Source organism: Odocoileus virginianus, chromosome 4 (genome assembly GCF_023699985.2).
Source record: "Odocoileus virginianus isolate 20LAN1187 ecotype Illinois chromosome 4, Ovbor_1.2, whole genome shotgun sequence".
In the NCBI taxonomy this organism is placed as follows: Eukaryota; Metazoa; Chordata; class Mammalia; order Artiodactyla; family Cervidae; genus Odocoileus; species Odocoileus virginianus.
The window spans coordinates 35,420,709-35,437,464 of record NC_069677.1 but is presented as its reverse complement, the minus strand read 5'-3'; the positions used below and the strand labels follow the sequence as shown (position 1 = coordinate 35,437,464).

The 16,756-nt window shown below is 37.4% G+C and overlaps 1 protein-coding gene across 4 annotated transcripts in view; it reads right to left on the bottom strand.

Annotated features, from left to right (window-relative positions):
- Positions 1-14,938, bottom strand: part of SPATA16 (spermatogenesis associated 16) — a 237,896-nt gene extending 222,958 nt beyond the window's left edge. For all 4 annotated transcript variants that reach the window (XM_070465891.1, XM_070465890.1, XM_070465892.1 and 1 more), the window contains exon 1: positions 14,803-14,938. The gene's annotated coding sequence lies outside the window, so the exon portion shown is untranslated. The remainder of the gene's footprint in view (positions 1-14,802) is intronic.
- Positions 14,939-16,756: the final 1,818 nt, after the last annotated feature.

Sequence of the window (16,756 nt, the reverse complement as noted above, 5' to 3'; positions counted from 1 at the left end):
ATTTATATTACTCATATTTACTCATATTATATTTACTTATATATATTAGTATATGTATATGTTTCATTTAAATCTACCTTTTCACACCAGAATATAAGCTCCCTGAGAGAATGAACCTTGTATGCCTAATTCACTGCTACATATTCAGAGCCTGACACAGAGAACAAAATAAATATTTGTTGATTGGACAAACGGATGATTGTATCTTATTGTACATTTATTGACAAATTCATAGTTATGTTCTTTTTTTCCTGCTGTACCATGTTACAGAAGCTTAGACAGTTAGTTGAAAGTCAGGTGGTGTTAGTGGTAAAGAACCCACCTGCCAATGCAGGAGATACAAGAGATGCAGGTTTGATCCCTGGGTTGGGAAGATCCCCTGGAGGAGGGTATGGCAGTACCCTTGCCTCCAGTATTCTTGCCTGCAGAATCCCATGGACAGAGGAGCCTGGCGGGCTATAGTCCAGGGGGGTCACAAGGAGTTGGATACAACTGAAGTGACTTCGCACTCACGCCCCTAAATATAATCTAGCTTTAACAAATTGACTTCACTATGGAGAGGCATCCTGGTTCTGTCTGTCTTTTCTTTTCCTTCTATTTTTATTGCTTTCTTCTCTAAGTTAACAATATTTATGATGTGCCCACCCTGGTCTCTTTTATTTTAGTCTTTGTTAGGGGATAAATAATTTCCCTGGTTCTTTGTTGACATGAAGTGTGGCTCATTCAGAACCAAAAGCATCAGAAAAATCAGACCTTTTGGGGGAAGTCATAATGATACAACTTGCTATCTTTACAAGTGTGGTCCATGAGAACACAACTGTACTTCTCTAAGATCCTTAATCTAACTTGATTGTAAAAAAAAAAAAAAAAAAAAAAACTCGTTTGGTATGGGAGGAATATGAGGTTAAGGCAAGTCATGCTTCAACGTACTTCAGACACCTTCGGCTACATTTCTTCTTGAAGCATAAATGCAATCAGCCTGCCAAATTCATTGGCATCCTGAGAGAAAGTTCTCTTTCTTTGCAAACATTGCTCTGTCCTTCTGTAAAAGTAATCCAAGTTTCTATTTACCTAAGAGGCTGATACTATACAGATGTATAAAGAAAAAATAAATTTTCCCCTAACTTTGGCCAACTCTTTAATTCTGTTGCTATGCTGCTTATTTCTTAAGACTTTCACATTTTATTTCTTAAACTATAACTCAGAATTGTAGAAGGGTGGAGATGGAGAGGCTTCCCAATATATTCTCATCTGATAAAAACAATGAAATCTCATGCAGGTGAAATGACCTGCTCATGGTCACTCAGCAAATCAGTGCTCTCAACCATATCTTGCAACTCTCAGGGTTCTTTCTACCTCACTCCACTGCCTCCACCATAATATACAAGGTAAATGGTTATCCCAGTTGCAATTTCCAAATGAAGAAACATATATTGAACAGTTTAGTGCTTTGTTTGCAGAAAGTCACACAATTAATGAACAGTAACCACAAAGATTTCTTGTCCTTTGACTTACCCTTTAAACTGTTCTCAAACATGTTTTAAAGTTACATCCACCCAGAGGTGACAAATGTATTTTTAAAATGAACCCATTAACTTGTTTGGAAATGATTGTAAATTTATAGATAAGTTGTAAGGATAATATCAAGAATTCTCAATTGCCCTTAACTCAGATTTACCAATTTTAAACATTTTGCCCACATTTATAATTCCAATGTGTGTGTGTGTATGTGTGTGTGTAGTGTAGACAGCTATAGAGAAACACATTCATATATGTAAATGTATATTATTCATTTTTTTCAGAGCCATTTATGAGGAGGTTGCATGTATCATGTCTCATTACCCTTTTTTACTTTGGTGCATATTTCTTAGAATCAATGATATTTCACTTATGTAACACAATATAGTTATGAAATCCAGGATTGTTAACATTGATACTATGCTATTGTCTAATCTATAGTCCCTATTTCCGTTTTGTCAACTGTCTTCATGACATCCTTTTTAGTACTATTTCCTTCAGTATAAGATCGAGTCCAGGGTAATATATTGCATGTAGTTGTCACATCTCTTTAGTCTTACTCTGAACCAGTTCCCTTAGCCTTTCTTTGTTGTCCAAAGTGTTGGCATTTTTTTTAGAGTAAGAACCAGCAATTCAGTAGACTCTGCCTTGATTCGGTAGATACTTCTGCATATTTAGAATTGGGTTAAACGTCCCCAGTAAGATTATATCACACACTGATGTGTCTTCTTTCTCAGGGTCCCACATTTGAAATCACACGATGCACTTGTCTTTCTTTGGTGATGCAAATTTTTTTTAAGTTTTAAAAGTTAATCTATTTACTATTTTTGGCTGCACTTGGTCTTCATGGCTGTGCAAGGGCTTTCTCTAGTTGTGGTGAGTGGGAATTACTCTTTGCTGTGGTGCACAAGCTTCTCATTGTGGCATCTTCTCTTATTGCAGACCATGGTCTGTAGGGTGTGCAAGTTTCAGTAGCTGTGGCATGTGGGCTCTAGAGTGCAGGGTCAGCAGTCGTAGTGCGTAGCATGGGCTTAGTTTTCCAAAGGGATGTGGGATCTTCCCAGACCAGGGATGGAAACCGCGTCTCCTGCATTGGCAGGCGGATGACTTCTTAACCACTGGACCACCAGGGAAGTCCAGTGATGAAAATTTTAATCACCTGGCCAAGTTGTTCTCTAGTTTTCTCCAGAGAAAGATTTCACTGTTGCAACTTACAGTCTGTGCAGAGATACTTAAAACCTGCAGTTTTTGTGTTCTTCATCAAACTGCCTCTCTTGATATAGCATCCATTGATGATTCTTGTGTGCATGAATCTTAGCTCTGATCATGGCTACATGGTGATTTTTCCCTTCACAATTCACAGTATTATTAGAATGCTCAGACAGAGGGTTGGTCACCACTGAAGTATCTGATACAAACATGTGTAGTCTGTGATTTTTGACAAAGTAAATCCTATAGCTTCAAGAAACAATAAGTAAAACTGTACTAAAATGTTTAATTTTAAATAATAGATGCTATTATTTTAAAACAAATGTTTTTAAACATGAAAATTTTTTTTTTTAAGCAATGGAGAGGAATCATAGGATACATCTACTCTAATTTCTACATTTTAGAGATGAGGGCCAGAGAGGGCACAGCCCTGTTTAGTGGTAACAGCAGGACTTGAAATTGGTCTAAAGGCTCTGATTCTAGGTTCCATCACAGCCACATTATTTTTAATTTTTATATCCTACTGGACTATAGTTGATTTACAATGTTGTGTTGATTTCAGGTGTACCTCATGTTACTTTAAACATAATCAAAACTTGTTTGTTAAAAACACAGTGTACTCAGTTGGAAGCAAAAAACTCGTGGCATAAAGTAGACAATGTAAGAGTGGGATACACTAATGATATCTAAAAATCTACCTTAAGAATTCCATTCATTCAGCAATCATTCATGATTGACTAAGCAACTACCCTGTGTCATGATCTGTGTCAGCACTGGGATGCAATGCTGAAGCAGAGATCGCCTCCATTCTCAAGGAGTTTATGGTTTAATGGGAGATCGTACATTAATATGCATCATAATCTTCTGAGGGCTCTTAGGTTCCAGGTCCAACAAATTTTGATTTACTGGGTCAGCAGTGATCTTAGGAATCTTCATGTTTGATAAGCAGAGGAGGGCTGTACTAGAAATTCAAGATGTCCAAAGTGTTTAAGTGGTTACAGTATATGCACCACCTCCTGACTCTCCCACTCCAACTCCCTACCACTCCAAATTAAAAGTGTGAAGAGAAACAATACCAAACTATTAAATACATTTTAAAAATGTTCAACAAGTTTCAGTGTTATGATCATTACTTTTTGAAATATTAAAACATGCTTGATTTTCCTAGAAAATTATTTTTTTTCATAATGCTACTTTGCTGGTGCTGTAAGCATGTCCAATTTCAGTCTACTACAGTGGAGTCTGATACAGGTGGTTGGGTGACCATGCTGGCATTGAGCCAGCACATTTCTATGCTGGATGTAGATGCAGTTAAATTGGTACTTGGCTGGCAGTGATGAAGTGGTCTGATAAGAAGACAGTATGCATTAGGTATTTATGCTTAAGAAACACTTGAAGGTCTATATGCTTACCCTCCTGAAAGAGAAGCTTATATGGATGGATTATTGTTGGCATTCATTACATCGATTAGTCAACAAACACTTCTTGAATTCCTACTAAGTGAAAATACTGGGCTCTTTCCTGGGTGGATAATTCAGTTCAGTTCAGTTCAGTCACTCAGTCGTGTCTGACTCTTTGAGACCCCATGAACCGCAGCACGCCAGGCCTCCCTGTCCATTACCAACTCCTGGAGTCCACCCAAACCCATGTCCATTGCATCGGTGATGCCATCCAACCATCTCATCCTCTGTCGTCACCTTCTCCTCCTGCCTCCCATCCCTCCCAGCATCAGGGTCTTTCCCAATGAGTCAGATCTTCACATCAGGTGGCCAAAGTATTGGAGTTTCAGCTTCAACATCAGTCCTTCCAATGAACACCCAGGACTGATCTCCTTTAGGATGGACTGGTTGGATCTCCTTGCAGTCCAAGGGACTCTCAAGAGTCTTCTCCAACACCACAGTTCAAACACATCAATTCTTCAGTGCTCAGCTTTCTTTACAGTCCAACTCTCACATCCATACATGACCACTAGGAAAAACATAGCCTTGACTAGATGGACCTTTGTTGGCAAAATAATGTCTCTGCTTTTTAATATGCCATCTAGGTTGGTCATAACTTTCCTTCCAAGGAGTAAACGTCTTTTAATTTCATGGCTGCAGTCACCACCAGCAGTGATTTTGGAGCCCAGAAAAATAAAGTCAGCCACTGTTTCCACTGTTTCCCCATCTATTTGCTGTGAAGTGATGGGACCAGATGCCATGATCTTAGTTTTTTGAATGTTGAGTTTTAAGCCAACTTTTTTACTATCCTCTTTCACTTTCATCAAGAGGCTTTTTAGTTCCTCTTCACTCTCTGCCATAAGGGTGGTGTCATCTGCATATCTGAGGTTATTGATATTTCTCCCGGATATCTTGATTCCAGCTTGTGCTTCTTCCAGCCCAGCATTTCTCATGATGTACTCTGCATATAAGTTAAAGAAGCAGGGTGACAATATACAGCCTTGACGTACTCCTTTTCCTATTTGGAACGAGTCTGTTGTTCCATGTCCAGTTCTAAGTGCTGCTTCCTGACCTGCATACAGGTTTCTCAAGAGGCAGGTCAGGTGGTCTGGTATTCCCATCTTTCAGAGTTTTCCACAGTTTATTGTGATCCACACAGTCAAAGCCTTTGGCATAGTCAATAAAGCAGAAATAGATGTTTCTCTGGAACTCTCTTGCTTTTTTGATGATCCAGCAGATGTTGGCAATTTGATCTCTGGTTCCTCTGCCTTTCCTAAAACCAGCTTGAACATCTGGAAGTTCATGGTTCATGTATTGTTGAAGCCTGGTTTGGAGAATTTTGAGCATTACTTTACCAGTGTGTGAGATGAGTGCCATTGTGCGGTAGTTTGAGCACTCTTTGGCATTGCCTCTCTTTGGGATTGGAATGAAAACTGACCTTTTCCAGTCCTGTGGCCACTGCTGAGTTTTCCAAATTTGCTGGCATATTGAGTGAAGCACTTTCACAGCATCATTTTTCAGGATTTGAAATAGCTCAACTGGAATTCCATCACCTCCACTATCTTTGTTCGTAGTGATGCTTCCTAAGGCCCACTTATCTTCACATTCCAGGATGTCTGACTCTAGGTGAGTGATCACACCATCATGATTATCTGGGTCGTGAAGATCTTTTTTGTACAATTCTTCTGTGTATTCTTGCCACCTCTTCTTAATATCTTCTGCTTCTGTTAGGTCCCTACCATTTCTGTCCTTTATTAAGCCCATCTTTGCATAAAACGTTCCCTTGAGGTCTAATTTTCTTGAAGAGATCTCTATAGTCTTTCCTATTCTATTGTTTTCCTCTATTTCTTTGCATTGATCGCTGAGGAAGGCTTTCTTATCTCTCCTTGCTATTCTTTAGAACTCTGGTATATCTCTCAAATGGGTACATCTTTCCTTTTCTCCTTTGCTTTTTGCTTCCCTTCTTTTCACAGCTATTTGTAAGGCCTCCTCAGACAGCCATTTTGCTTTTTTGCATTTCTTTTTCCTGGGTATGGTCTTGATGCCTGTCTCCTCTACAGTGTCATGAACCTCCATCCATAGTTCATCAGGCACTCTGTCTATCAGATCTAGTCCCTTAAATCTATTTCTCACTTCCACTGTATATTCATAAGGGATTTGATAAGTCATAAGGGTGGATTGTAAAGATGAATAAAATGGGTTGTTCTTCATAGGAGCTTGGAAGTAAGAGCTCAAAGCTGCTAACTTCCTCGATAGTGTGTTCCAAGCTCAATAAGTCAAAATGGCGTAGGAGATAGGACCTGTGTTTTAGACTTGAGATCTGAGCTCAAATCCCAAATCTTTCTTTTTTGCTGAAGAAACTTTCAATAAGTTACTTTAGTTTGATGGATCTTGGCTTTTTCATCCAATTCATTCCTTATAGGGATTAACAAAGCAATGCTTTTTAGAAACTGATTCGTCATCTGGCATTTAATCTGTTCTCTACAAACAGTAGCTATTATAGTTTTATACATAGTACATATATATTATATCATGAAGAAATTATAAACATAATATTTATAAAACATACTAATAATGTTTAATAGTTGATGCTTTGCTTTACATTGTGAAACTTTGTTTACAGATGCACACACACATCATTTTTCTTCTCCAGCTTCAACAAATTGGCAACTAATATTTACATAAAAATTGAATCTCAGGATATTTATTCCCTGTGGATTTTGTGTCCTGGAGAGCAACTGGTAAAATGAGAGAACATCCATCACAAGCAGGATAGCTAATCTACTTTCATTGTAATCATATATAACCAGTCAAATAGTACATGATCCATAAAATGGGTGCACCATGGGTAATGCATGAATAATTAATATTTGCCACTCTTACCTCACAAGGAGAACCTGAGGCATGAATATGAGACTGCTCCTAAATTATTTTCCCTGAGGTTGAACTGGATATTTATTTTCACCTAAGATCATCATAAATCTCTGTAAACTGTTTTTTGGAGTAGGGTGGAAATAGGTGGAGAGTGAACACAGAAATCTCCTAATCTCAAAGCATGTTATATAATAGAACTATGCCTATTGCCAATTTAATATTTTCTAATACATTTACAGTATTTTTAGCTTAGTAATCCCTAAATTGTCTTTTCCTTTAGAGAGTGAAGAATAAAAAGTTATTTTTAACACTTGAGAAACCATTGTATTAGATTTTTTGTATGCTTGGCCTAAGGATTAATGGTACAATGTTATATGTACTTCCTATAGGACCTGGCGTAGAAGAGAGAGAGGGAGGTTAGGAAATGAACTGTTTATCTGCCTTCCTATGCATGCCAACCCATTTTACATCATAAATATATCTGAGCCAACTAGTAGAGTTTACCTGACTCTTTGCAAGAGTTCTAGTTTGATACTTAACTAAAGTATGAAGTGGCTTCCCTGGTGGCTTAGCGGTAAAGAATCTGCCTGCAAGCAAGAGATGTGGGTTTGATCCCTGGGCCAGGAAGATCTTCTGGAGAAGGAAATGGCAACCTACTCCAGTATTTTGCCTGGGAAATCCCATGGACAAAGGAGCTTGGAGGGCTGCAATTCATGGGGCCACAAAAGAGTCGAACATGACTGAACAGCTAAACAGCAAGTATGAAGTACTTTCAGATGGAACTACTTGGATCTTGTATATATTTGCTTAAGCTATTTTTGCACAAATGACTCATTTAATTCGACTTCATTGTTCCCCTTCTTGAAGCCAGTACACTCAGTTTATAAACCTGTGAACTATTCATTGTTAGTGCTTCCCCGTGAAACATACAAAGCAACAGGCATCACGTATTCTCCCCAGGACCCCTCTGCCTCTGGCTCAAGTTGCCCAGGCACATATCCTCTCTTACCTCTGTCCCCAGGTTAGAAGCACTTAGCCTCATTTCCAGGCAAAGGCAGCTTCCCTCTACCCTCCTCTGGGATATATAAAGAGGGTAAATGAGCAAAGAGAGCCCCCGGGCCTCTCTTCTCATCTACTTATACTGTCCCTTCTTTACCCATCAAGAATAAGTAAAGAAAAAGAAGAATGGAATTTCTTACTTGTATAGTTTTTAGTATTATTACTTGAAGGTTTCTTCTGAACTTTTTATAGTATAAATTATGATACTTATTTTGCAGAAATGCATTTGTCTATGAGAAATTAATTTTGGAATTGATAGAGAGAATATATCAAATAGTTTACAGATACATTTTTTTTATTTTTCAATCATGTTTCAGTTATATTTAATGAAGATTTACAGGTTTACAGAGTTGTGTGATATTTGAAAACTGACTGTATATTAATCACTGACTAATATTTTCCCAGTCGATCCCAGAAAAAGAGAACCATGAAATCAAAAAACTTCTTTGAGGAAAGTTCTGACGTATAGCAAACTTAAAAAAAAAAGTGATACTTTAAAATTACTATTTTGACAATTTGAACCTAGACAAAATATATCATTCAAATTATTCAGTTACATAATAACTTCTGCATTATGGGTGGGATGGACTTGTTGGTAGCAGACAGAATTTCTGCTGAGACTAAGTGAAAAAGCAGAATTAAATACCAAATCATCAGTTTGAGTGTACTGGAGAGATGAGAGGCAGTGAAAAATAGATAGGGTACAACTTCTTCATGAAAATGAGCTGACTTTTACAGCCATTTTTATCTGGGGGACATTTGCCAATTTGGTATGGGGAGGGGAGAGGCAAGATACTAAAGACCTAAGTAGAAGGCCTCTCAAAAGCAATGCAAAGTTTTGACAGTCTTGTGAGACCTGCAGGAGAAATGACCTTAAAGAAACATCAGATATACAGCTGGAAACTCTTGAGAACCTAGAGATAAACTATTTACAGGCCTGCAGCCCAGCCTCAACATATAGCAGTTCCTGATTAAATTAAGATGAACAACTGTGTTGTCTGCTTAGTGAAGGCAGGGAGGAATCCATTATAGAGGATGATACGTCATGTGAATCTTCTACAGCCTCCTATACAAAATATTCAACATTGAATACAAAATTACTAAGTGTGGCCCCCAAACACCAAGAAAAAAATTCAAAAATCACAAGGAAAAATAGACAATAGAAACACATCTGCAGGTGATCAAGATATGAGTTAGCTAGGAATTTAAAATATCTCTAATATGTTCAAGGCAATAGAGGTAAGACTTTCCGAAACACACGCTCTCTTCTCCCCCACCTACAGTCTCTGCATTGTTTGAAAATATAAGTTATTAAGTCATGGAAATAATTTGATGGTAAATCAGATGTTTTTCTATAGAACTCGCCAGGAGGGCAAAATCACACAAATGAAATGCAGTTCATGTGAGTGGCTTGTAAATTATTAGTCTGTGTGTATGAAGAGAGAGAGAAGAAATTCTCTGCCTGTGTTTCTGAAGGCCCTGAGGAGCCTGAACAAATAGCAGTGGGCATGAAAAAGTTGCTTGCTCTCATTATAAACAATTTTTAAAGTTTATGTGGTAAGGGGAACAATAATCCCCCCAGGCTTGATTTTTTTATGACTTAATCTTCCTACAGCTGTAGATATATTAATTAGTAAATATGATGACCTGATGATTAGATCAGTGACCTCAGGATCAACCATACTTCAGTCACACTCAATCTTAAGAAAAAGGTGGAAAGAAGGCTGTATCAATAGAGGCCAGGGAGGACCAGAATGGTATTGATACAAGGTCCCTTCCCATTTTGATTGCTATGATGATGAGTTTCTTCCTCTGTCCTCTTAAGGGTAACTACTTGAGTTGGAGAAATAGGCATAAAAAAGAACCCAAGTTTCAATTTTATTAAATATTTACTCAAAGAGGCTATTTTAACATTACTGAGTTATCTCTGATTGGTATGTACAAATAGTCCCTCTCTGCATTCTCACATTCTAACTTTAAAAGAAAAGAGGCCTCAAGAGCTCACTCCAGAATTCTGCTACAAAAATTCATGGAATCAACTTTGCTCAGCCTTCACTTTAAAACATCTATACCAAAAAAAAAAAAAAAAAAAAAAAACTATACCAGCATAGGGCAACATCTCCTGGTATGCACGTCCCAAAGTGAAGAGGCATTCTCAAGCCAGGAGGAAGAGATGAGGCGGGCTCTTGAGGGACATTTTAAAACTACATTTTCCTTCCTGCCCATAACCCAGCCCCATCTCATTCTTCTTGGGAGTATATTGTAGATATGAAAGATTTGGAATAATGAAAAATATTGAGAATTAGGGAGATGGAGTGATAAGTGGAAAACACTGGTAGTCACCTACTATTGGAAGATAAGACCAAAACCAGATGACTAGTTTCATGTGGGTACTGCTTGAACAAATTCTGTGACACAGGCAGAGTAACATGCAGGCCCATGAAAGGCAGAATCTCTGGGAGAAAAACGGGAAGAGATGGAAACTGTGTGAGAAGATAGAGCTTCTATGAATTGTAGATCATACTTCCTTTTCTGTATTCATGGAATTGACCAATGAGAGCATGGGCAACATTTGAAGGGAATCTGTACATAGTCAGGTTGCAATGTTTAAATGAATAGATGCTGTGATTTGTAATGTATAACAAGTCTTGCCCCTCAGTCTGGTAAATGACTCTCACGTTTAACATGATGTTTTCTCTTCACTGTGAACTACATTAGTGAATGTAAAATATGGGGGGATTAACTGAGGCCTGAACTTTTGGGAGTCTTTAATTAAACTTTGTCCCCAGTACTTAAGGAGATTGAGATGCCATCTATGCCTACATTATTCTCATAATCTGAGCAGGAATCGCATAGATGCTCAAAACACACACCTCCCTAAAGTAGAAGAGATATGTTACATTTGGGAATATATGCTGAGGCCGTGGTAGTATTGCATTCTTTTCTTCCTACAACTTAAACCTAGGTTTCCAAATGTCTATTGAACAGGGGTGTAAAGTGGTAGCCATAGTTTTGCTCCTTATACCTTCATTAAAACTTAACTTGAGCTGATTTCTAACAAGTTAAATGCACAGTGTTTTTGGAAGAGGATGGTGACAATACAGTGTCTTCTCAAAGTATAACTTAGGTGATCTTTAGAGACAGCATTGAATTCTTCTGCTTGAGTTATGCTGGCTAATAGGAATTTAAGTGATAACTGGTAGGAGAGCACTGAAGCATTCATGCATGTGAAATCAGATGAACAACCAGAATTGGAATTTCCTAAGGAAAGTTATTCTAGCGGAGAGACACAGGCCCAGGTTGAGTGCCAATAACTTTTAAACTAACATGTGCAACTATCATCCTAATAAGTAACAGCTAAAGGTGCCTAAAGAAAAGCAAGACCAATATTTTCAATTACATTTTAAAAACAACAGCTCAGAGTTATAGACAAGTTCCTTTCTCTGTTAAAGGGAATTTAATCTGTCTTAACTTTGACTCCATGGATTAATGCTTATTTTTGAAAAGTACATATAAAACTTAAGTAAATCTTAAATAAATTGTATTATTTATATTAATCTTATTTATCAATAAGATTTATTAATGATTTACTCTTATATAATATTATAGTTTAATAAATATTATTTAAGTAAACAGAATGACTAATTCATCTACAAAAAGAAACTGAAATCAAGAACTTCTGGTTTCTACTGGTAATTTTTATTTCTATTCAGTGATAATACTAGTCTGAAATATTCCCCTTTAAATGATCTACTCAACACCATATCAATTCTCCACCTGTCATGCAGGTGGAGACTGAATTCTAGACTGCAATGTGACTTCAGCTTCAACTTCTCATTAAGGTTAAAGGATGCATTCTAATGCTTATCCTGCATAAAATCAGCTCAGTTACCTTTCAAAGTTGCCTAAAATTTGTGAAATATTAGTGATTCAAATATATGAATCCTCAAAATTTCATAATAGACATACTCAGGTGTATATAGATCTATATCAAATCTTATAGTATGTAAATGAACTTACCCCTTCAGGTTTTCTAAAATGTACAGGTAAAGCTGAATCTTTGCCATCATAGTTACTTTTCCCATCCCGGGGAGTATTTGGGATGATTTTTGATATCAGTAATGGCCACTGTGCTCTCAGTTTCCTAATTTACAAAATAAGGTTAATGATAATATCTAGCTCATGGTGGTTGTAAAGAGCAATAGAAGGTTTCCTGGTAAATAGTAAGTGCTTGAAAAATGCTGTTATACTATTGCTCTCATCATTTTTTTATTGTTATTATTGCTCATCAATTGAAAAAAATTAGACAGGAAAATGGTCTTTCTATTGGACCCCTGACTCATGCTTATTCACCTTGTATATTCTGAAATCTAGCCAGAGCTATGATAAGTTATAGTCTCTACTTCAGTGATCTTTAAACTAGACTGCTGTAATATTTTATTTTATTAACATCCCTGAAAAAAACTCAACAAGGCTCTTCATGGGAGCAAAATGTTACAATTTGAATGTCACTTTCCAGGAAGATGACTCAATATATTTTATACTGCTGCTGCTGCTAAGTCGCTTCAGTCGCGTCCGACTCTGTGCGACCCCATGGATAGCAGCCCACCAGGCTCCTCTGTCCACAGGATTCTCCAGGCAAGAATACCAGAGTGGGTTGCCATTTCCTTCTCCGATATTTTATACTAGTTGAGAGATAATAATCTGGACTCCCTGATGTAAAAGGATTTAAAAGCCCTTGAGCATTTGGTGTTTGGATGGCTTTTGTTACCATAGCCCTCCATGGTTTGGCTACCTATTCATCTATTTTCAACTGATACAACACATAAAACAAAGAAAAAGAAATTGCAGTCAAATTCTGTGTGGAGATTTGTGGTTCTAGTCATTGTGTGTCTTAATTAGAAAAAACTGTCCTGCTGTTAGGAAGAAACTATGGATTTATGCCTGGAGACCTTTTTAAGGTCCTGTATATAACAATTATTATTCATGTTCATTTGTTGTTTTCCTTTAGGTTGTGATTAATTTCCAACATACTGGTTTCACTGCTCAAAAGATGAACAACTTTATGAATTTAGGGCAGATACTGTAACAAGTAGTTATTTTCCATTTCAAACTGTGGCAAAGAAAAAGAAGAGGGTATTTTTCCTGAATGGCCTTTAAAATTATTTCTCTTTGGGAAATATCTTTGAAAATGACCAGATTGGAAGTTTTAGCTATTTGGTTATAATAACACTGATGAGTAACAGATTGAACAAGGTTGAAAAGGTACTTCACTGAAAAGTCCACTTTGGGAACAAAGGAAAATCTCAGTTCTACCTTGATTATGCACTTGTGTTACACGCCATGACAACTCACCGGTTTAGGTGCACTTGAAAAATAGGCTGAAAAATTAAAAACCTCTTTGAAATACTACAAAACACGGTCTTGCCTCCAGTCATATCCCTGTCTCCCATATCAGCATCAATATTTCATTCCTTACTCAAATCAGGACAGTGAAGAAAAACGATATGCTGTATGCAGAGTTAGGTGATTAGAAGGATTCCGGCCTCTCTCTGGCTTCCAGTGCATTTTTTTCTCTTCTACCTTTACAGTTCCCCTGACAAAAAAATTCTTGAGCTTTTGTCGCACATGAAGGGGAAAAAAAGACTGTAAAATATTATTATTGAGTCCTAATTTATTTTTCCATTTGGAGGAAAACAGTCCATCCAATCTGCAATAACATTTAAAAGATAGCATCTCTGTGGCACCCAAGGTCTTACTGGTGAAATCTGAAAAGATCCAAAGCCCCTTTGTGTGTATAATAACATTATTAGCACATTAAATTTAATTATAGGGGATTAAAAAATGGTTATCATTACAAATGAGTTTTTATGCATTTATTTAAAACTAGTGGCTTATTAAACATGGCAAATATTTTGTTGGTGTTCCAAAAAGAGATTCTTATTGACACCTATAAATAAATATTTTTATAGACAAGTACTGTGAAAAGCAAACTTTAAACAAGGTTGACACTGTTTTTCAATGCTCATGCTGAATCACCTTTGAGTGGCAGATTCTTAAGATATTCAATCATTCAACCATTCTTTCCCTCACTCATACAACCAACTATCTCAGAGCACACATTTTATGCCAGGTATGATGTTAGAGTACTCAGATAAAGACATGGTCTGTTTCTTAGAGAAAGAGAGAGCTCAGATCATCTCTACCTAAAACCATACTCAGTGATATTGGACGCCTTTATTTCCTCAGTAATATCATGAGTTAGGGAGACAACAACCAATAATAAAATCTGAACCCTGAAATAGTGATCCTCTTTCACTTGACAAGAGATAAATAACCTCATATCATACACTTTATTAAGGAATACAGGTTAGGATAAAACAAAATAAAAATTAAGTCTGTTATTCATAAACCAAGTAAGATCTTGGTCTGTTCTTTCTCATTAGATGTGACAGGGTGTGCCACGAAGAGGACAGGGACCCAGTTTGGAATTCCTTGTCTTTAACTGCCTGCAGGAAATGATTTCTTGGCTACTTATTATGGTTATCAGTAGAAAACGTTCCTTGTTCGAAGGGTGAGAAGGATGAAAGGAGCTCCTACTTTCCCCAACTTCCTCAAGCTTCCTCCTTGAAGGCCCCCTTCCTCCCCAACCAGCCTGGGAAGCTGAAAAGTTTTAACTGCACAGAGCTAAATCTTCTCCTACCTAGGCAGTTGTGGCTCAACCGCGCAGGGGCGGGATGAAGCTCTGGACTCCTCCCAGCTGCCACATCTGGCCACACCCGAGTCCAAACGTCGGGATCTGAGGCCGCGTTGGTCAGAGTGCTCGCGGAAGCCCAGGTTTGAAACGTCACATTCCGCGAGGCCACGCCCCTCTGCCCGTAGCCCCGCCTCTGCCCGTGGCCCCGCCCACACGCCCTGCCCTTGATACCCGCCTTCCGTTCTGTTCAGTCGCTAAGTTGTGTCGGACTCTTCGCGACCCCTTGAATCGCAGCACGCCAGGCCTCCCTGTCCATCATCAACTCCCGGAGTTTACTCAAACTCATGTCCATCGAGTCGGTGATGCTATCCAGCCATCTCATCCTCTGTCGCCCCCGTCTCCTCCTGTCCCCAATCCCTCCCAGCATCAGGATCTTTTCCAACGAGTCAACTCTTCGCATGAGGTGGCCAAAGTACTGGAGTTTCAGCTTCAGCGTCAGTCCTTCTAATGAACACCCAGGACTGATCTCCTTTAGGATGGACTGGTTGGATCTCCTTGCAGTCCAAGGGACTCTCAAGAGTCTTCTCCAACACCACAGTTCAAAAGCATCAATTCTTCAGTGCTCAGCTTTCTTCACAGTCCAACTCTCACATCCATACATGACCACTGGCTGCTGTCATTTTTTCCAACTGTAAAAAAAAGTTTGTATCTCCTCCCTTCAGATTCTAAAAGTAATGTGATCGTTAAAAAATACTTTGGAAAATACAAAAAGATGTGTGTAAAATAAAAATAATCTGTAGTATTAAGAGAAATATTAAGACCATTTTAGTATGTATTTTTGCACTCTCCTTACCATGAACAGATAGAAAATAAATAGATTGCACTTCTTTGCCTTTTTCACATACATAAGTGCACAGGTAGGAAATGCATAGTAAATACACTTCATAAAATTTTGTATATCTTTTCTTTTTTAAAGAAAAATAAAACGTTTTTACTGTAAAATGTACATATGTAGGAATTAAAGTTCTGTTATATATATTAAAAAGTGAAAAATATTAAAAGATCAGCCAAGTACTTTTCACAGAATGTTCTGCTTCCTACATTTGAAGGAACCTATGTACCCCTAAGGACTGCATCTTTCTCCTCAGCAATATTATAAATTTTATGACAAACATTAACTTGCTTTTCTTTATAGTTTAACAAATAATATATATCACTTTTTATTGAAGTATGGTACATGTACAGAAAAGTCAGTCAACTGTAGGTGTGTTCAATGAATTATCACAAAGTGAACCCACCAGAATAACTGCCACCCAAGTGAAAAAAAAAAAAAACACATTATTAGCATCCTGGAAGATGCTCCTAATGACTATCCCTTTTCTGTTCCCCAGAGGTAATGATTATTTTGCCTTCTAACACCATAGTTTAGTTTTTCCTATTTTTGAACTTTATGAAAATAGTCCACTCATTGTTTTACTGTTCAATACTGCTATTGATTATAGTTATCTTTTACAAAGTACACACAATATACTAACCATATTTATGGCAAGTCTATATCCTGTCTTCTTCACCTAACACTCTACAGAGTCATTTTTTCATGTCATTTAACATTGTGCTAAAAAAAAAAAAATGGGTTTTGCCTTATGGTCTATTGGATGGATATAATGGATATAGCACGATTTTATTGGAAGTATAGGGTTTTGTTTTTTTTTTAAAGAAAGGGAGGCAATATCTCCTAAGCATATGTATTCACTTGCATATTGTTTGGTGTACATCTGTGGGTTATCTCTTTAGGATTATTTCTAAAAATGGAATTCCTAAATCAAAGAGCATTAACTTTTTAAAATTCCAGTGTCCTGCTGCAAATGATGTCAATTTATATTCTTGCTAGTGATGTGTGATAGTATCCCATTATATTGTCTCCCAAATAATTAAGAAAAATCTGTTAATTTGATAGGTG